Below are 23,115 nucleotides of genomic sequence, written 5' to 3' on the forward strand. Positions count from 1 at the left end.
AACAGTCTCAATCAGTTGGTTACTTTATATCAAAGCTAAAGATATGCCTTTGGACACAAAAAACATAACATAAATAAATAGGCAACCAATCACTTCCCCAAAATAAACTAGGCAATTGAATTGGATCAGATGGGAATCTTCTGGTGTATCTGGAATTGTCTATTAGAGAGAAATTTAAAGCCTACTATGAGCACTTGTCAAAAACCCTAACTCATTCTAGGATAACCTTTTGTTTCATAATACAAAAAGATTTTGGAAAAATTATAAATCAGTGACGCAATAAAAAATAATTGTGTTATAAATGAAATATTTTCTAGTGCATACCAAACACATAAACGACATGCACATGCACACAAAAATTTATGAAAATACAAATATTCTTTTATTGTTCATTGATTTCTAATTTTTCTAACAGATTTAGAATGTATTGGAGTAAAACATCAAAGAAATTGAACTTTTGAAGAAAGCTTTCGTGGTAGTATCAATTGAGGTCATATCTAATTTTGAAAGATGTTGTGAAAGGATCTTATGTGGTCAATTATGTGATTATTTTATTGTAAGTTGAGGGGAAGTATTTTGTGAATGGTAGCACGTGGCCAATGTGAAGTTGAAGTGTCAACCGAGGTGCCACGCGATATAGTCCTGATGCTGAGATGAGCAGACAAGGGACAAGTTCCCTAGAACATGGGAGGATCTCAGTCTGGATAGAGATAGAGCTCTTGGGGAGTGTATCCCTATCTAGTTGAGATTCCAGGATGAGCATTGAGCCTGAGTCCACTAAAGTGAGGCTTCTACAGGGATCACGTCAGTGCTGGCTATAAAGCAGGACACCCTCGTGGGTTTGAGGGATGTGTGATACATTGTAAGTAGTAAGTGTTTTTTTGTGAGTTAAGCACAATTTGTTATCTTTGAGAGATATTTGATTACTGACTTGAGTATCGGAGTGCCCCCGGGTGGATAAACTACCGCTGGATTCTTATTTTTTTGTGGCAGGTTGTTCGGGCTTAATCTATTCTGCCGGTGCTCTCTAGCTGCGTTCCCCGTTTGGTTGTGTGGTCGGAAATCAACACCCACAATTTGGTATCATTTGTGGGAACGTAAGGAGAATAGATGGCCAACGACGGGTAGAAAGAAAAGATCGGGGACAATGTCCCATATGGGAGTGGTAAACATGTCGATTCTAATACCGAAGAAGAAAACCATAATGAAGGAGCACAGGATCCGAATATCGTGTAGAAGGACGTTGGCAATGAGGGTAACACCCTGAAGAAATTAGGTCGAGATGAGTATTATAACGAGAGCGACCTCCAGATATGGAAGGACAGATGCTTGAGGAGGGACGGCGAGACGAAGGGAATAACTAACAAGTTGTCGGATCTACAATCGATTGTCAACTTTATGATGCAGAACAATGTCATGCAACCACTGTTCCCATTGCAAGACATGCCAATACCAGGGGCCAAGAGTAATGCCCAGAAAAGGGGGCAGAAAACAATCCCAGCAATCCCGCAGCATGGCAAAGAAATGGAGCACTCACATCGGCCTTCACGAGAAGTCGGGCGAGGAGAGTCGGTCAAAGGTGACTCGGAGAAGACACCTCGTACGAGGGGAACATATATGAAAGAACCTTGGAATATCTAAGGGAAAGGCCTGTGTTTTGACACGGTGAATGAAGAAAAGTAAAAAAGGATACACAGCGACGTTGGGAGTAGCGCACCAAAAAGACTGAAATCTGTTGACAGCCGAGCTTCTAGTTAGACTAAGGAGGATTTGAGGGACTACCTCCAAAGAAAGTGGTAGAATGCCGAGGTCATATCCCTTGTCAAGCTGAGAACGCCGTTCTCCGTAGAGCTGGATAGGTTTGAGGCCCCAAAAAGGTTCCACATGCTGAGGTTCCAAATTTATGACGGTAAGTCCAATTCGAACTTTCACGTCGGTTTATATCTGAATTCAATGACTTTGTATATCGGGAATGAACCGTTGTTGTGCAAGGTGTTCCCCTCATCCTTTGGGGAAATTATATCGGACTAGTTTCACAAGTTACCGAAAGGAACTGTGAAGAGTTAGGAAGGCCTGGCTGAGATGTTTGTGGCCAGGTTCGTTACATACAAGTTGCAACCACTAAGGGTAGACTCCCTGATGGCTCTGAAAATTGGCGAGGGTGAAGGCCTCAGGGCTTATGCCAAAAGGTATTATGAGGTGTTCAACCGAATACCAGGATGCAACCAGAAATTGGCGATCGTGTCTTCTAAGAACGACCTGGAGGATGATTGCACGCTTCGGAAGTAGTTGGCAAAGACTCTACCAAAGAGTATGGAGGAGCTCATGGCAAAGATTGAAAAATATGCCGGAGCAGAAGAGGATACGCTGGGAACAAATGCGTCGAAACAGGAAAGAGAAATGGCTCGCCGAAGAGAGGCTAAGGTAATACTGGATTTAACAGGCAAGAATCAGGGTTGAGGGCTCCACAGGCATTCACCACTGTGTTCCAGATCTCGATTTATAAAGTTCTAGAAAGGATCAGGAACTAGCCGTATTATAGAGCGCCGGAGAAGATTCCTGGCGAGTTTATAGGGAGAAGCCTTGGGAAGCACTGTGCTTACCACAATGAGGATGGGCACTTGACTCAGGGGTGCAGAGCCCTGAAGACGCATTTGGAAGATTTGGTCAAACAGGGTCACTTGAGGGACTTAGTAGATGAGGCCAGAATGAGCGAAGAGCAGGTGAGACTGCCCTAAGCATCGGCAGCACTACCTCTGCCACAACCATAACAAGCAGAACCTCGGGTGATCAATGTGATCCATTCAAAGGTTAATGAGAATGATATACGAGGAGAGAGCCAGAAGATGAAACACTTACAATATGTGTGTCAGGTCCAGCAAAAGAGGCCTAGGACAAACGAGTAACAGGGACCGATGGTGTACTTTATTGAGGCAGACCTAGACATGGTGAAACATCCATACAACTATGCTCTGGTGGTGGCTCTCAAGGTGGGAGAATACTAGGTAAGGCGCATTCTGATCGACCAAGGCAGCTCTTGTGACATCATGTATATCAGATGTTACAAGGAGCTTGGCTTTCACTGCGATGATTTGGAGTAGTCCAATAGCCCAATGGTCGGGTTTAATGGAACGCGGACATGGCCTCTGGGAGCAATAAATTTGGAGGTACAGGCAGGCATTAGGAACGTAAGCATAGAGTTTATAGTAATTGACACCCCTTCTCTTTACAATGTTATTTTGGGAAGGCCATGGTTGCATGCAATGAGGGTTGTTCCCTCAACGCTGCACCAGTTGTTGCGGTTCCCAACGGAGCATGGAATTGAAGAGGTTAGAGGGGATTAAGTGTAGGCAAAAAATTGGTCCATCACAGCAATGAAATCCAACTGCAATGTGCGAGAGATAGAAACAACAGAAATTGAAGACGAGGACATGCAGGTCCTGGATGACATCGGCAAAGAGCCGGCTGACAAGAATGAGGAAGCCTTGAAGAAGATTCTGGTAAAAGAAGAGCGCTTCTTCCTTCTCGGCTCAGGCCTAGCTGAGGAGGAAGAGAGAGACTTAGTGACTTTCTTACGGGCCCACATAGAAGTATTTTCCTGGACGCCATATGAGATGCCAGGCATTGACCCCGAGGTCGCATGCTATATGCTCAATATTGACAGGTCGGCTAAACCTGTTATCTAGTGAGCGAGGAGGCCAACATTAATGCATATTGAGGCAGTTGAGGAGGAAGTAGACAAACTGCTAGAAGCCAAAGCCATTCGTGAGGTGAACTACCCTACTTGGCTATCTAACACCGTGGTAGTGAAAAAGAAGAACGACAAGTGGAGGGTCTGCGTGGACTTCACCAGCCTGAATAAGGCTTGCCCCAAAGACAATTTCCCTTTACCTAAAATTGATCAGCTAGTGGATGCCACTTCAGGGCATGGAAGGATGAGCTTCCTGGATGCTTATACGACATACCACCAGATAACAATGTATTCCCTTGATGAGGATAAGACTGCATTTATCACCCCAAAAGGGCTGTACTACTATAGAGTGATGCATTTCGGGTTGAAAAATACAGGAGCAACCTACCAGAGGTCAGTGACCAAGATGCTCAGACATCTGATTGGCAAAACAATAGAAGTCTACATTGATGACATAGTCGTGAAGACCAAAAAACTTGGGAATCACCTTGCTAATTTGAAGGCATTTTTTGATATCCTGAGAATATATTGGCTTCAACTCAATGCTTTGAAATGTGCATTTAGAGTCAGGTCTGGTAAGTTTCTGGGATACTTGGTTACCAGAAAGGGCATTGAAGCAAGCCCAGATCAAATCAAAGCCATCATTGACTTGAAAAGCCCGACATTTGCAAAACAAGTGCAGATGTTGACTGGAAAAGCCGCAGCCCTAAACAGGCTTATCAGCCGAAGTTCTGATAAGTGTAAACCATTTTTAGTTTGTTAAAGAAGGCCACAATTTTTTTGTGGACAGAGGAGTGCGAAGTCGCCTTGGCTGACTTAAAAAAGTACCTGACAACAGCTCCAGTTCTGTCAAATCCAATACCTGGAGAAGAATTGTTCCTATACTTGACAGTTTTAGAGCACGCAGTGAGTATAGTGAAAATCAGAAAAGAGAAGGAGAACAACATATAGTATATTATGTGAGAAAAACCCTAGCAAGTGCAAAAACCAAGTACTTACCCTTGGAGAAATACACTGGCCTTAGTGATGGCTTCCAAAAAGTTGAATCATTATTTCCAAGCTCACAAGATTGTGGTGTTGACTGAGCATCTCTTGAAGTCCCTGTTGCAGCAAGGAGATCTGATAGGCAGGGTAGCCAGATGGACAGTAGTGTTGGGCCAATATGACTTGGAATTTAGGCCCAGAACAGCAATTAAGTGCCAAGTTCTGGCTGACTTTGTCGTCGAATTTACCCCTGGTGCCATTCAGTGTCGGACTCCGGTGAGCCGCGGCTTGGGATACCTCAGGGAGCAGGAAGAAACACAACTGGGGCCGAAAAACCCCACTTTAGTAAAATAGAAGAAAGAAGATAAACCAAAACCCTGCGACATTTACATCGGCGATTCCTTCCGCCTATTTGTTGACGGAAGCTCAAATCGTTAAGGAGCGGGGGCAGGAGTAGTGTTAGTATCACCAGATGGACGAATGATAAAGCAGTCTATTTGTCTGGGGTTTAAGGCCTCAAACAATGAAGCAGAGTACGAGGCACTGATTGCAGGGTTGAAGTTGGCGGCAACAATGGAGGCCGATGAGGTGGTAGTCTTCTGTAACTCCTAACTTATTGTGAATCAGGCAACAGGCGTGTATGCAGCCGGAGATGAACGAATGATAGCCTATGTTAAAGAGGTTGTCAAATTGTTTTCCTTGTTCCAAGATTGCAAGCTACAGCAAGTTAGCCGAGGTGACAACAGTTATGTCGACACCTTGGCCAACCTGGCCAGTGCAATAAAGTCGGGGGAGCCGAAAACAATCATGATTGATTACTTGACAGGACCAAGTGTGGAACCTCTAATAATAGAATATGAGACAATATGTGTGGAGATGGTTCCAAGTTAGATGCATGCAATAGTGATGTTCCTCAGGGATGGCAAGCTGCCAGATGACCGAAAAGAGGCACACAAGACCAGATTGAAGTCGGCCAGCTTTAGCCTAACAGCAGATGTCTATCTCTACGGGAGATTCTTCACTGGACCCCTTTTAAGATGTGTACATCCCTCCTAAGTTGAAGACTTTTTGTATGAGATTCACGAAAGAGTCTGTGGAAGCTTACTGGGGGTAGATCACTTGCTCATAGGGCCATCACTCAAGGGTACTGGTGGTCCTACATACAGAAGGATGCTGAAGCCTACGTCAGAAAGTGCAAGAAGTATTAAAGGTTTACACCTTTGATACATCAACCAGCAGCAGATTTGAACCCAGTATCCATCCCTTAGCCATCTGTCTAGTGGGGCATGGATCTTGTTGGACAACTGCCCTAAGGAACTGGGTAGATGAAGTTTCTGTTGGTAGCAACTGACTACTTCATGAAGTGGGTAGAAGCTGAACCCTTTGCGAAGATTCGAGATATTGATGTAAAGAACTTCATATGGAAGAACATCATCACCAGGTTTGGGATCCCAAGGGAAATAATAGCAAATAATAGTACATAGTTTGACAGTAAGCTAATCAAAAGCTTCTGTGCAAAGTACAAAATTAAGAACTACTACTCCACTCCAAGTTTTCCTCAGAGCAATGGTCAGGTAGAAGTATCGAATAAGACTATCTTGGATGGGATCAAGAAGAGGTTGGAAGTAGCAAAAGGGAAGTGGGTGGAAGAGTTGCCCAATGTGCTTTGGGTATATCAAACTACGCCAAGAAGATCAACTGGGGAGTCTCCTTTTGCCATGGCTTATGGCAGTGAAGCAGTTATCCCACTGAAAGTTGGCATCCTTGGGATTAGAACCCAGGGAGTAGAGAATAGGACTAGTGAGGCATTCCTAGCCTAAGATCTGGACCTGTTGGAGGAGAGAAGAGAGAAAGAGCATTAATTCGGCTGGGGGCATATCATCAATAACTTGCTAGGGCTTACAACAAGAAGGTTAACCCAAGAGAGTTTAAGGTCAGCAACCTCGCCCTAAGAAAAGTTGTCGGCAACAAGAAGTATCCTAGGGAGGGCAAGCTTGGCCCAAACTGGGAGGGGCCTTATAGAATCATCTCGGTTGCCGGCAATGGGGCATACCGGCTTGAAGACACTGATGGCAAAGAGTTACCAAGGCCCTGGAACACTTGCAATTTGAAATTTTTTTATCATTAGTTTTTTGTTTTTCGAAGTTTATGTCATAATTTTATTAGCCGAAGTAATAATAAAATGCTAGTTTGATTTTTATGAATTTGAAATTCATGCGATAGGACTGACCAGTCCTATCACGATGTTTCTGAATGAAACATGACGAAAAACTAATGTGGTAGAGTTGAATTATACTTGTATATAATAGAATTGAACTAAGTTGGCGATGTTTCTGAATGAAACATGACGAGTAACTTAGACTTATTATATGGCAGAGTTGAATTATACTTGCATATAATAGAGTTGAACTAAGTTGAGTTAACCTAGACTTGCCATGTCGGCATAGTTAAACCCTGAATGGAACTAAGTCCGCTTTAGTTAGATTAACAGAGAAATCAAGGTCAAACACCTTATCTAGTCTTTGTTTGAATCAGACTTCAGCGAAAGGCCAAAAATACATAATGTGAACTTAAGGGGAACTTAGGTTCACTTTAGGGGGCAGGGGGCAGGGAGCAGGAATGATAAATAAGCTTGAGAGCTTGGGCAATTGTTGAAATTTTTAGGAAAAATTTACAAGTAAGAATAGACTTGACACTTGTTGAAATTTTAGAACAATTTATAAGTTAAAGTCAGCCGATGTAATGAGGAAAGAAGTATCCCAGGTACATTTTACCCGAGATAACCAACCAGGTTGTCAAGCTTGGAAAGGCTGGAAGGGTGAACTCTTGATAGTAAGTAAAGAAGTAGCACTTGATTGAATAAAGAAATAGCACTTGTAAAAATATTTTGAAATATTTTTAAGTGTTGGTCGAGGTATTCCAAGTGTTGGCTGAGAAAACAGTAAAGGTTTAAAACCAATATAGTCAGCTAAGGATAACTCTGAGGTAATACTTATCCGATGCGTTCTACCTCGAAGTGATTCATAGAATATACTTAGAAGAAGTAGAAAAATATTCTAAGTATGGAGAAACATACAAGCATGTAAGGCATAAAGAGAAAAACAGTAAATATGTATGAAAAAAGCATTCAACGCTTAGCCAAAAGAAAGTATGCATTCATAGAAGAAACTGTTTCAAAGGCAAAAAGATAATTCGGCCTGGCCAAGGAAACTACTTGTTCAGATTATAAACAGGCACATCGGCCAAAAGAAAAGTAAAATAGCTCAAATGAAAAAATATTACAACTACTCAAAAGTAAGAAGAAAAAGTACAAAAAGGAGAAAATCCTAAGTACATGCATCTTCGACAATTTCCTTAGTTTGTCCTGCCTCGACAATTGGCGTTGTGTCAGCATCAGTAAGCAGTTAGGCAGACCTCTCAGCTTGGACCGATCTCACGAAGAGTCTCATCTAGGCTCTTACTAGCAGTCTCGATCTCAGCTTCAGAAGTAGTTTTGAGAACCTTATCCTCGTCGTCCTGAGTCAAGTCTAGGACTTGCTCATTTAGAGTTGGGGACTTGGCCCTAGCAGCTGCAACTTCTTCAGCGTCAACCTTAGCCTCGTCCTTAAATTCGCTTGGAGTTGGAGGGAAGGGCTTTGAGAAGTCTGCTTGTATCCTGAAAAGGCGAGTCGTCGGGGATGGCCAACTCGTTCAAAGCAGCCATCCAGCCCAGGGTGTACCCCTTGTTGCACGCCTGGTTGACTTGCTTTTTGTAGGCATCTCGCACGTCGGCTATCCCTTCGACATAGGCCTTCTCGTCGACCGCCTTGATTTCGGCCGCTTTGGTAGCCAATGCCGCTTCGAGCTTAGTCTGGGCTTGAGACTCTTTCTCCTTGGCTTCTTTGGCCTCGACCTTAGCGACCTCGGTCACATTCTCAACAGCTTCGGTGTGATCCTCGGCTTTGCTTTGGGCCAGTTAGGCAGTTTTTGCCTGGTCCTGCAAACTTCGAATGCACTCCTTGGCCTTATTTAGAGATGACAGGCGCTTGGTTGCCTCCTTTGTCTTGCTTGTCAGTTCCTTCTTAAATTCCTCAGTTTTAACTGTAAGGGAGTGGCCCTGCTGGATAGCCTGCAAAAAAAGGAAAGAAAATTCGTTAAGTATAAAAACCAGAGTTAAAATTAAAAAAAAAGCTACAAGTGTTGAAACTATACCAAGACACAATGCTGCATTATCAAGGCGTAGTTTTCATACTCTAAGAGTTCGGCCATCTAATTGATATCGGCCGGAAGAAGAACGGTGGTAGAGACTGCAGCTCCGACTTCCACACTATCGAGCGCGCTATCCCCGGCTAAAAAAAGTCGGTCTCTAACCTTGACTTCCGGATTCTAGATCTGGTCGGCATGGAAAACACCGGGCTGAGGATCCCTACCGGACCTCGGCCTTTTGGATTGCGATTGATCAGACGCCTCAGCCTCGGCAGGCCTTTTCTCAGCAGAGGCAGACTTCTCTATTTCAGCCAATTTGGAAATTGGCACTGTGTCCTTTGATTCTACTTCGGTGGCGTTGGGTTTGGCCTTAGCCTTATTAACCCTTTTGATCTTGGGCTTTGGCTGAGATTGAGAAGGGGGGAGGAATGAACCGATACCATGCCTGGAATGTCGGCAAGAATGTCGTCTAGAATGATTTTAGTGCGGCCCATTTCTTCGGCAGTAGCGGCAACATTGACCTTGGTGCCAAGACAGATTGCTGGAAGGGCTATGAGAGGGTTAACAGTGTAGTGAGCCGATGCCTTAGATTCTCTGCGTCGGCAGCTGCGAGTTCTGCCTATAGAAGCATTAACTAGAGCTCGGCGTCAACATTGGCGCTGGGATGGAGGAATTAGCTGGGGGCAGAAGTTGATGGTTGGTCTGTAGGATCAGAGGCAGAGGCCTAATCTGGCCTTGGTGATGAAGCAGCTAGTGGAGTTGTGGTTGAAGGTGGAGTTTTGCTTCGAGGGGGAACGTCAGGCAAAACGAACTGGTAGGTCGGAATGTAGTTGAGCAGCAAAGGAGCTTTGCGCTGTTCAATCGGCAAGCCTAGTAGCCTTTTAAGGTCTTTGTTGGGGAAGAAGGATTGGCGGAAGCCCTTTGGTGGCTGAAAGAGAACTGCAAGAGCAAAAAGCAAAGATTAGAACAGGTAAGAGAAATAAAGTGACAGTCTTAAACAGAAGCACAAAGGTTGCACTTAGTTCTTACCCTCATCCTCTCTAAAGACTCCTCGGCTCAGGGGAAAGAGATGAAGATCATCATCAAGTGCAAATTCCCAGTTACCTAATACGATCAAATAGTCATCTCCAACACCCTTGTTGGAGTCTGGGAGGTCGGCTATGAGTTTGTATGCGGTGGATCTGGATTTGAGGTAATAGATGTAGCCTTTTTCAGACTTTAGGCCATACATTGTATAGCAAAATTGGATGTCGGCTAAAGTAATCCAGCCTTTTCTCGGTGTGCTAGTTCGATTATACCGTTGATAACCCTATATGAATTAATGGCTAATTGCATAGGGTTGAGTTTGTAATAGTAGATGATTTCCTTAAAAAGAATGTCTAAAGGAAACCTAAGCCCACATTTGATGAAAGCAACCACGAAGAAGGGCATGGAATCGCCAACAGGCATTATGAAGTCTTTCTCCCCAGCCAACCTGATCTGAACATAGACTAGGATAGAGAATTCTTGCCTAAAATAATCTAGCTTAGTCGGGGTGTCCACTATCCACCTAAACATACCTATTATGTCGGCTTGGTATGAATGATACTGGATTTCAGAGAAAAATGGATAAAATAGGTCAGAAGACCAAGGTTAAAACCCAGAAAGAACCAGGGTGAGGGTTTATGAAGGCCTAAGGGGAAATTTGTTTTAGTTTTCTTAATGAATAGGGTTCTAAATCAAATCCCAAACCTAAGTCTATGCGGAAACAAGAATCAAGAGCAAGAATCTGAAAAACAGAAAGCAAACAGAAATGGAACAAAGTTCAAAGTCAAGAAGGAATCAAAGACAAGAAAATTCAAAAACCAAGATTGAAGCAGAAAACATATATGCACACCCAAAACTTCAAATCATTGAGTGAGTGTGTGAAAAACAATGTGCAAACATCAAGTAAACGCAGTTGACATACTGGTAATGAAATTCAAAGTACAAACTTAACGGCAACACAAGAGCAATTAACTGATACGATATGAAGACACAGATGAAAATTGAATAGCACAAAATAGATTCAAGAACAAGAAATTGATAGAAGGAAGACAAGGTATGGTCATGAATACCAGATTTAATGGCAACAGATGTAGCATACAAAACATGTGACAGAGCAGAGACGTATTCAGAATAGTGGAAGACTGAAATTTGAAAAGACAGAAATTGAGAACTTACCGAATAAGGCCAAGGAAACGAGGTCGGAGTAATACTCACCGGAGTTAGACGGTGGTAAACGCTGGAGTGGAACAATGAAAAATGCACCGGAAGAGCGAAACAAAGCACGGTTGTAGAGCTTCAAAGGTATGAAAATGATGAATGTTGTAGAGAGAGAAAATCTGGGCAGAGAGAGAATGAAAGAATGAAAAGTAAAGAGACGAAGAGAGAGAATAAGGGAGTTTTGTTAAAAAATCGAAAAGGCAGCAAACCATAATGAAATGCCTTGGATGACGTGCTTGTCAGGAGGCGTGTGCAAAAACGACGCGACCTGATAGCGCGTGTCAGGTACGAACCAACGAGGAAAGGACACGTGGAGGAAACGGTTGAAGAGACAATACGTGATAGCTCATGCTCAGTCAAAACTCTTGGAGTTCTTGATTAATGAAGCAAAAACCTCGGCTATAGGTGCGATCTCGGTTAAGAAATTAAAAGAACTTGATTCTTGGTTCTTGATCTTGGGAAAAGTAAACGGCTGAGTTCTGGAGTAAAGAGGCCAATGAGTCATGATCTCGGTCGGGAAGATAAATGGGGTTTCTAGCCGATGTGCTATATGGTCCAACGATGTAGGTTCCATCACCTCAGGATGCTAAGGTAATAGAACCTAGGGGGTAGTTGTGGGGAAGTATTTTGTGAATGGCAGCACGTGGCCAAGGTGACGCCAAAGTGTTAGCCGAGGTGCCACGTGGCATGGTCCTGATGCTGAGGTGATCTCGACTACGCTGAGGTTATTTGCGGAGATACCGGAATCTGAGATGAGCGGATAAGGGACAAGAGTCCTAGAACATGGGAGGATCTTAGTTTGGATAGAGATAAAGTTCTTGGGGAGTTTATCCCTATCTAATTGAGAGTCCAGGATAAGTATTGAGCCTGAGTCCACTAAAGTGAGGCTTCTACAGGGATTAGGTTAGTGCTGGCTATAAAAGCAAGGCATCCTTGTGGGTCTGAGGGATGTGTGATATATTATGAGCAGTAAGTGTTTTCTTGTGAGTTAAGCATAATTTGCTATTTTTGAGAGATATTTGATTACTGACTTAAGCATCAGAGTGCCTCCGGGTGGACGAACCACTGCCGAATTCTTATCTTTCTGTGACAGGTTATTTGGGCTTAATCTATTCTGCCGGTGCTCTCCAACTGAGTTCCCCGTTTGGTTGTGTGATCAGAAATCAACACCCACATAAGTAAAGTCAAATTACAACACAATGTGGTTACATATTCTAACCGCATTAAGAACTTTCAAGATTGTGCATCACATCTTGGCCTATAATGTAAATATATGCTAAGATGTGTGGTTTGGTATTGGATGGATGATTATATCAAATTTAAGAACACAAAAGGATTAAAAAAAAATGAAAATGAAATATAAATAATATTAGGGTAAATTACACTGGTCACTCTTGAGATTTAAAAATGTTAGAAATGGGCGCCCATGTGGCATGACCATTTCAATGCTTTGAATTTATAACTGTAACTCCTGCATTAATGGGGTTTGTAACTCCTGCCTTTATTGCAGAGGTTAATGGTGCATTAATGACCAGCCATAAAGGCTAGAGGCTTTTCCTCTTTCCCCTATACATGTATAAATTGAGACCCTCCTGTCAAGTCTAAAACACACAGAAATTTCCCATATGCTGACTGTCCCAAAAACAACGATCAAGCCATTTTGCACTGTGACTTGTGTGGGTGATACTCTTTTTGTAGTATCACTCCACTGCTGGGTTCGTTGACTGATCAGATTTTGGAAGCACGTGATTTACCCACGAGGTTGTGTCATTAAGGTATGATCCGAATTATTTTTATCCGCTGCGTTAATTTATAATGCTTTATGATTTACATTGGTATCAGAGCCTAATATGGGTATTTCGTGCTTAGTTGTATGCAATAAAATATGTGTATAATTTTATACAAATATATATACATATTATATGCATGAAAATTAATGAAGGAGGAAGATGAAGTTCACGGTTTTTTGCACTTCAACTCTCATTGATTTCAGAAGTGATACAGTTTCTATTATGGCATAATTTGAATATTCAATACAGCATATTTTTTTTTTTTGGGTTTGTAATATGTTGTGATTAGAATAACATGATTATTTATTTATTTATTTATTTGAATTCCATTATTAAATGAATATAGCATGTATTGATTGTGAATCTACATTATGATGCTATTGTATGGAATTATAATTTTTTATCATGCTTTTAAACATGCCATAGTTAGTGGGAGGTTGTCTGGTTGAGAGAAATCTTTGTAGATTTACTCCCGAAAACCAATATTTTGCGCATAAATTAAATTGAATTTTGGATAATTGTCACCTGTGGCCAAGAGATGATTACGATCATAGCAGATTTTCGATCTTGCGACTTGTGTAATATTGTCACTATTTAATTTAGATTTTTGCGGCAAAATTATATTATGCTAATCAAATTAATCCCAATGAAATTTCTCTCTAAATTGACTTAGCTTATGGAAGTTAATTGGTTGACCTAGACTTAGTAAAGATATTCAAATGTGAATAATGTAATCCCATTCTTTAGATGAGCAAAAGTCTTGGAGACTTTAGGTTAAGTCTTGGAGACTTTAGGTTAAGTCTTAATTGAGCCAAAGTAAGGAAACATGACTCAAAGTCGCCGTGGTTTTTTTGCCTTGTTTGGCATAATAAAAACTAATGTGTGCGCTATGGTTAGCGGCACGCTACGTAGTTTTGGTTGGCGAGTTTTGGAGTTATGAAATTAGTAAGTCCTGAATAGATCTGTATATGATCTTGACTATTGAGCTACATGGATTGATTTTGTAATTTGACTTGTAAATAATGTTACATCATTAGATGAAGTAACATTCAAGAGTCACGTCATCCAAGAAATGCGAGCTTACATAAATTAGTCATTAAGTGTAAGACGAGTAGCCAGTATGAGCAGTGTTTTGCTCTCTACCCAATTATTGAGAGTGGATGGAGCAAAATTTCATGCACTATAATAGTGTGCGTTGAAATATCACGTGAAGTTAAAAGATTAGCGCTTAGAAGTTGCAAAATCTATTAACACTAAGTGAAAAAATTAACACTTAGAAGCTGCAAAATCTATTAACACTATGTGATAAGATTAGCGCTTAGTGGCTGCAAAATCTATTAGCATTGCCAACTTGTCTAAGTCTGGACAATTACTGTTTTCACACTTGAGTGTGAGACATGAGGAGGGGCTTCTTTGTATGATTCCTTAGCTAGGCTAACGTTTTTGAATGACGTTTACCACTAAGCGCAAACGTTGCAGCATAGTAATGAAAAGGTCAAGGCCGACAAGGTTGTTATTACTCTAAGAATTTGACGCATGGCCTGTGAGAGCATTGTGTTGAATTAGACTCTTTAGCCTAATTCGCACTTAAGTTACTTCAGGAGCTGTCATAGTTAATAGCTTATTCTTTCCTTATTGTGGATAGTAGAATTAATTGCAAGTAACTATGAAGCGAGAAATAGAAATGGCAAAAGGAGTATCGTCATCTTTCAACTAGATGCAGTAAAGTGTATAGAGAATAAAATTGACTTGAAGGTGCAGGGGATTAGCACTTACTAGTTAAATTTGCGACTAAGGTGCACTTGATATCTCCATGACATCCTTTTATGATCTAGTAAATATGAATTAGTCGTGAGTCATTACCTAGTTGGGCCTAAACCTTTTTAAACTTGTCTTCGAGAACTCACACATTAAGATGATTGGAATTAGTTTATGATATTGGTCATGAACCAATGGGTTATTATACTTAATCACATTAATGAGATGATGACACGATGGTTTGAGTAGGCCTTCTCGTGCCCACTCGCTTGTGACATCCTGCTCTCATGTGAATGTGTAACTTTGTTCGCAATGGGTGCGCACAAGTAAGTAGGAAAGCCGTAGAAGGTTATTTGTATTGGCGCATTTAGTCCACTATGATATTGGTGACTAGATATGTGTAAGGGTATGATAGCTAAGCCTCAATCTCGACACATTTATAGATTACGATACGCATCTGAGTCAAGACTATTTGATCTCCCATAAGTCAAAAGTTTTGAGATGATTTTTGACATTGCACATATGAGGTTGAGATCAATTAGATAACAACTTTCGTGCTTTTAGTTTTGACCGAGGTGGCGAGTATCTATTTGAGTTATTTTTTAGAAAACTCTATGAAGAGAGATGGATGCTTAGAAAATTGATTATTCCTAGTACTCAACAACACAATGGTGTAGTAGAGATAAGGAATTAAATATTGTTAATGTTAGGTGGATAATGACGCAAAATGTTTCCCAATTGAAAATTGCACTAGTTTGTTACCTATATCCCTAACTAAGTGCCTTCCATATCAGATTTTACACTCCATTTTGAGTAATAGGTTAGCGGAGAGCCATCTATGGACGATCTGTAACCGTTAAGCAGCTTATCTTTATTTTACTTCTCATAAGATTGCGAAGTTAAGACCTAGGGTTCTATAGCGCATTATTGTATGCTGTCTTGTAATCACAAAGGGTCGTGTGGCGCATTATTGTATGCGGTCATGTAAACCCTCCAGGTCATGTGTATATAGGTAAGCAGCTTTGTGGTAGTGTAATTAAGTCACATAAAGTTTTCTTAGTAAAGGTGACGTGAATAGAGTTTTGGAACTCTATAAGATAGAGAATTCTAAGCATAGCGCTTTATGTAGCCTAGTTGAGAATAGAAAGAAATTTTCAATATCCTAGGGACAGTGGGAGCGATGTGCCTACTAATGGATTACTCCATTAGAGAAGAATACCCTACATTCTTAGTTGCGTGGTAGCGAATGTGAAAATTTTCCACGTCATCACTGGGTGATTGAGAGGGAAACATTCATGATTGCTCCGCAAGATGATAAAGAGCCTAGGATAATGCCTAAGGCTCTAGTCCCCAATTTTTATAAAGTGGATCAATGTTGCGCAATTTAAGACAAAGTCTTTGAGGATTAACCATTTTTATAATTTGGTTGATTTTCCATTATGACGCAAAACTGTTATAAAGTTATGCGTAATTTGGATAGTCATTGTTGAGGCATAAGGCTCGCTAGATACCGAAAAGTCACATCATTGAGGAAAGTGTAGACTATGAGAAGACTTCCTCCTGGGGAGTGAGGTTATTTTGACTTAGGCTATGATTGACATAAGTTCAGAACATTGATTTGTGGACATTGTGACCCAACTTTCTTATTAAAGAATTGGATAAGTAGATCCGTAGGGATTTACCTTTTGTTTTTATGGTGAAAAGTTAGGAGCGCAAAAAGGTTGTTAGTTCCAATAAATCTTTTACAGCCTAAAACAATTATCCAAATAGTGGTTCTTAGATTTCGCCAAGCCATGATATGCCAACGATGATCGATGAAGACCACTGAGGCATGATCATTGGTCCAAAAAAAAGTTTTTCCTTACTTAGTCATTATGAGCCAGGAATTTATAAGGTTGTCGCCACCTAGGGTGGGCAGTCCTCTATTTTAGATATGATGGACATGGGTGATATAATTTATATGCTCGGATGTACGATCCTTAGGGATTGTTTTAGGAAAATTCTCGGTTTGTCTTCGATGACTTACATAAAGAATATCCTAGAATGATTCTAGATGCAAAATTACAAATCCATTGACTTACCTATCGGTAAAAGCCAGAGCCTTAGCTATTGAGTGAATCCTCGGATTGTCTTTGGGAGAAACAGATGACCTATATTCCTTGATCTTTTTTTGTTGTGGGAGCCTGAAGTACGCTATGTGGGCGTATTTGGCATGATAAGTGTTATATTTGGTAAATGGTCAACTGAGTTATTTAGACATTGACCATGCTCATTAGATTGTGGATAAAATGCTTTACTAGTAGTATATTAATTTGTTTCTTGTAAGATTCAATGCGCTAGTTGGGCGCATCCAGAATGAATGCAAATTGGTCACCAAAATATCTTTAGAGAGGTAATTGCGCAAGAGGTAGTGATCTTGAACCACTTCATATGAGGCGCAAATGGTGGATTCTGTTGTATATGCTTATCACAAGAGGTGCTGATAAGGGTTATGCTTGGAATCTAGAATTGCGCAAGCTGTGGTCAAATTTTTCTTAGTCGATCACTTATTTGTTATAAGATGATGAGATGTTGACACTATTATAGTTAGTGTCATAATGATTAGCAGATGATGATGTCAGTAGGCAAGATTAGCTCACTCACACGAGCAATCATCCTTGGCGCTTGGGAGTGAACAAGGATGAGACTAGTGGTTTATTTTTATTTGGAGCCAAGAGAGGCTTAAATAATCCACTATATATGTCGCCTTGGTTACAACCAAGATGAGGTCGTGTTAAGGATCAAACATGGATATTAGTACCCACTTTTCATGTTGTGCCTGTTATGATTAGCTAGATGCGAGATCTCATTTGGCGCCTAGAAGGCGAGCAAATAGAGAATTCGAGTTAGGCGCTAGAAAACGACTAGACTTATATCTGTACGGTGTATCGAGGGTGACGTCACTCTTTTGGAAGAGTTACTCTACCGTAACATATATTCATACTATATGTGCTTGGCGACTGAGTAATAAGGTGAGAGAATGGATCCCTATTTCCTCACCGTGTGAGTCTTACATGTCATTATTGATATGACTTTCATTTATGTACCCTTTTGTGACTTTTGACTATGTCATAAGGTAAGGGGTTGATGTTCTGCTACTTTGGTATGTTGCCTGCGGTCATGTATGATTCGGCCTTAAGGGACATCACTGGGAAAGCGGTCAATCCTAAACTAAATGGCATGAGGGCAAAGGGAAGATCATCTAGTATTACACCACTGTTGTATATTCACTGCCGGCAACTCACATCGCTCTGTATGAGAAGCAGATTGAGTGTGAATATATGCAAGAATTGAGAGGGTCAAACATGCTCTTTTGAGGGATTAGAGATGTTTTTTGGACCGGTGTAATTAGATGGGTCTGGGGTATATGAGACACTATTTCTGTTCTTTTTGGGTTGATGTCTCTATGCTGGCTCATTTTGAGTTTTTAGTATAGAACTCCTACATACAGGTGTTCTCAGCAGTCGCACGGTGCATTGGCTAGTATGAGATTGTTCTTTTTTGGGGAGATTGAGATAAGAGATGTGGCAGTGTCATGCCAACTCATGTACGAGTGGGAGATGTTAGAAATGGGCGCCCATGTGGCATGACCATTTCAATGCTTTGAATTTATAACTGTAACTCCTGCATTAATGGGGTTTGTAACTCCTGCCTTTATTGCAGAGGTTAATGGTGCATTAATGACCAGCCATAAAGGCTGGAGGCTTTTCCTCTCTCCCCTATACATGTATAAATTGAGATCCTCCTGTCAAGTCTAAAACACACAGAAATTTCCCATATTCTGACTCTCTCCCAAAAACAACGATCAAGCCATTTTGCATTGTGACTTGTGTAGGTGATACTCATTTTGTAGTATCACTCCACTGCTGGGTTCGTTGATTGATCAGATTTTGGAAGCACGTGATTTACCCACGAGGTTGTGTCATTAAGGTATGATCCGAATTATTTTTATCCGCTGCGTTAATTTATAATGCTTTATGATTTACAAAAAAGTATGATAAATCTAATAAATTTAACATAATTATTATATATTTTAGTGTAAAAGAGAAAAATAATATCACTTCTATATCCATATATGTAAAAAATTCCTGACAAAAAGAGAGTCAAGTGTTATGAAAATTAAAACATTTAAGTAACTTCGTGTAATTGTGTTAAAGTTATAGATCTCAATATATATATATATTTCAAATTTTTAAAAAAAAGTGTAATTTATTATAAAATCAACTTTTTTTTTTCATCCTTAATTTTTTTTTTTTTTTAATTCAAAATTCAAACGGAGCGAAATCATCTTGTGAGAAAGGAACATGTAGATTTATGCCAGTGCCAAGATGGGTTGGTTAAAGAATGATTATTCGGTCGTCTTAGGCCATGTTCCAAGCTATTTATATTGGAGCTGTCCGGTGTAGATTAAATAATTTATTTTAATTTGGTGATTTTAGAAAATTTCATAGATGAGATTATTCAAAAAAAAAATTAAATTCCACAAATTTTATTTAAAAAAATTAAGCTAATTAACATTTGAACTTCTCGACATGCAAGTAAAATAAACTTTTAATAAAATATTAGCATCTTAACGAAAAAAGAAAAAACAAATACATAAACTTCTGCAATCATATTTGATGAGATGTCATTTTCTTGATTATTACATGATAATTTTATTGTCAATAGTGCCAAAATATCATTTTCTCCGTATACATGATTATGTAAGCATTCAACCATTGATCTTTCATTTTAGTTTGAGTGTTGAAAAGAAAACCGTAATAGAAAATGACTTAGATTCCTAATATGGGGTTCTTTATTTATTTTTTTTAATGGGATCAATTAATTATCAAATAAAATTTTTACCATAAAAAAAAATTCTAAGGCTTTTTGGTAGGGTGATGGGACCCTATCCTCCATTTGTCGGCGTTGCCCCTGTATACGTCAAACAGTTGGTACAACTTTTATTATAGTTTATTAGGTAGAAATGATTTACGTTCTGTTTGTTGAGACAGAAAATATTTTTCTATGTTTGGTGGTGATAGTGGAATGAAAGTGGAAGTGGAGGTGGTGGGGCGATAATGACAATGATGGCAATGGTGATAGTGGTATGGGGGTGGACGTGAGAGTGGTGGTGGTAAAATTTTAGTCAGGAAAATATTTTCCACCTTCTAAAAGTGAAAAACATTTTATGCCCAAATAGACTTATTTTTCATTGATTATGAAAAATATTTTTCGTTGACTTTCGTTTTCCGTGCAAATAAACAGAGCATTAAATAAATTGAAAAAAAACTGATTGTTTGAATGCTAAGAAGTGGTTCTTTTTTTACTTTTGTTTTTTATTATCAACTTTTAACTTGTAATAAACTATACTAAATAGGCTCATTGTGTCATTTGTTCATTTATCTCTCGAAAGCCAACATAGAGACAGAGACGTTGTTCTTTCTCTTCAACTCTAGCTTCTGGCAGTGTACAAAATACGACAGCAGCGGTAGCAAAGTTGGACAGCGGAGACGGGGACAACGTCAACGGTGAGGGCGAGTGTTGATGCAAATCTTGCTTGGTTGATGTAGATCTAGATCTATGAGAAGATTGGTACTTTTTCCTAACTCGTAACTGAATTTTTGACGGATTTATTTTTGTTGTTTGGTTGTTTATTTGGTCCTTTAGGCTCTGTTTGATTGTCCAGAGATAAAATAAAATATATTATATCATTTGGAATTTACATGAGTATATGCAATGATAAGATATGTGTAGTGGATAATATATTATACTATTTTTGTTTGTTAACTTAGGATATGAGTATTGAATATATCATATTTATATTTGTTTAACAAAAAATATTGTGGTATATAAGTAGGTAATTCTAAATTTACCCCCCTAACATACATTAATTCATATATATTTAATAGAGAAAGGGGTATATATGCCTTTTCAATTCATATCCCATCCCATTGGAGATTACATAACTGGAGGGGTGTGGTATTGTATATCCTGTCATTTTGGAAGATATACAGTTTATCCGCATATCATATCCCATTTGAAAAGAAATTGCAAACAAGTGATATATGGGACACACCGGATAATATCTCCAATCCAACCATTTATCCCCCGCCATCAAACCGGGCTTAGGGTCTTTGGTTGTTTGTTTGGTTCTTTAGGGTTTTATTGTTTTTCTTTTTAATCTGTATATTGTTTGTTTTATTTTAATATAACTGCTTTTCATGTTCTCAAAAAATTACCTGAAACACTTCTTGAACCACATTATAAATTTGAGTATTGTTATTTAAGTCCAAAAATTAAACCTACTTTTCAAGATGTGACAATTAATTAGGATATATAATGCAACACTCTTTCTCATATCTTCCCTAATAATCAATCAATCATATCATATTAGTTACACATAATCTTATCCACCATACTTCACCATACTTCGCTATACTTCATTTTTTGGGTTCCATTCTAGGTCCACAAAGATAATCTAAACCATTATTTTTGTAAATGTCACAATGAAGATTGTCTGTGCAAAAATCAGTTTCATCTTATATCAATAAATACATAGACAAGTCACTTTTTATTTTATAGAATGAAATGTTTAAGTTTAAACTCACAATTACTGTCCATTTTAAAAAATAAGATGCAATTTATTCATATATTAAGTGATATCTGATGAAACTAATTTTTTGCATAACTTATCTATATTATTGGGATTACAAGATAAACGATTTAAATTATCAATGTGGGCCTAGAATGGAGCTCAAAAAATAAAGTACGGAAGAGTATGGAGGAGAGTCATTCCCACTTTCTAGATTCGTTGATGTATAAGTGATATGATTAGTTAATTATTAAGAAAGATATGAGAGTGAGTGTTACTTTACATATCTTAATTAATTGCCACATCATTGGGCTTAAAAAGTTAATCTAATTTTTGAAATTGAATAGTAATGCTCAAATTTATAATGTGATTCAAGAAGTGTTTCAGGTAATTTTTTGAGAATATGAAAAGCAATTATATTAAAAGAAAACAAACAACATATAGATTAAAAAGAAAAACAACAAGACCCTGTAAGGGTGTTTGTTTGGCAGGATAGAATTATGAGATTGGACTAGATTGGGCTGGACATGGAACAATTAATCCAACGTTTAGATAGAAAAATGAAGGTCGAACTAATACTTTAGTCGAACTAATACTGCCCATATATGGGATAACTCTATCCCCTGGGGGGATGTGAGATAGAAATTGACAGATTGAGCCAACCTCCGAAAACCCTCAAATATATAATATTTTTTTTAAAAAAACATTTAACATGTTGAATTTTTTAAAACATGTATAAATTAATCTCATAATATATAATTATTTTCTCTTTTTATTTTTTGGTATTAGAAAAATAATAAAAGAAAATATATTTTCAATATTTAAAAGGAAAAGAATATATAACATATTTAAACATGTTGATTTTATTTTTATTTTTATTTATTTATTTATTTATTAACATATGCAAATTAATCCCGTGATATATAATAACTTCTTCTTTTTTTTTTCTTCTCCTTATTAACAAAATCATTAATGAAAATATACTTCTAATGTCGTATTTAATTAAAATTAAAAGTAGTCTTAGTAAAATAAAATAAAATATATTTTAAATTTAGCATTGTTATTATAAACAATTCAAAAAGATAAAATGATCTTTTAAGAAGTTATAATTTTTCATAATTTTCAAATCAAATATGGCCTGGTTTGAGAACCCTCCATTTTAGTCAAAAAGTTACTAAATTAGCTAAAAAGCCAACAACTCATACCAAAAAGTCAAAGATTCTCTTTTCTCTCTACTTTTTGCACATCTTTTCGTAAAAAGCCGAAAGTCATCCCAAACATATTAGTTTTTTTTAGCTCATATTTTAGTCAAATAGCCAAAAAGTTATTAAATTAGCCTGTTCATTTTTAGACATCTAATCCCATGAAAAAACAAACATGTTATGCACATCATTTCTAGCCAAATAGTCCAAGGATTATTTATTTCAGGACTAACAGTCCGTTGCATTCCAATCCTCCTTTATCCAGTCCGTTCTTGTTTCGACGAACTGGATAAGGGGAATTACAATTCATCAGACTATTAATCCAAAAATACATAGTCCCTAGACTATTTGATTGAAAATGATGTGCATCTCATATTTATTTTCTCATGTGATTAGATATTTGGAAATAACTATTCTATTGAATCAAAAGTTTGATTAGAATATCATGAAGAATGATAAGTGCTCAAAAGACTATTTTATCATTTTCAATTAGTTAATAAGTAATAGCAATATTAAACATGTCTTCAATATTTTAATTTTTTTTGGCTAGATTAAATAAAAATTTATTTTATTTATTTTTTTAAAAATTTTAATAAATTTATTTTTTTAAAATTAAATAAATAAAATATCAATAAAAATTTATGTTAT

The sequence above is a fragment of the Camellia sinensis genome, chromosome 14 (assembly GCF_055761805.1).
Source record: "Camellia sinensis isolate YWXY chromosome 14, ASM5576180v1, whole genome shotgun sequence".
In the NCBI taxonomy this organism is placed as follows: domain Eukaryota; kingdom Viridiplantae; phylum Streptophyta; class Magnoliopsida; order Ericales; family Theaceae; genus Camellia; species Camellia sinensis.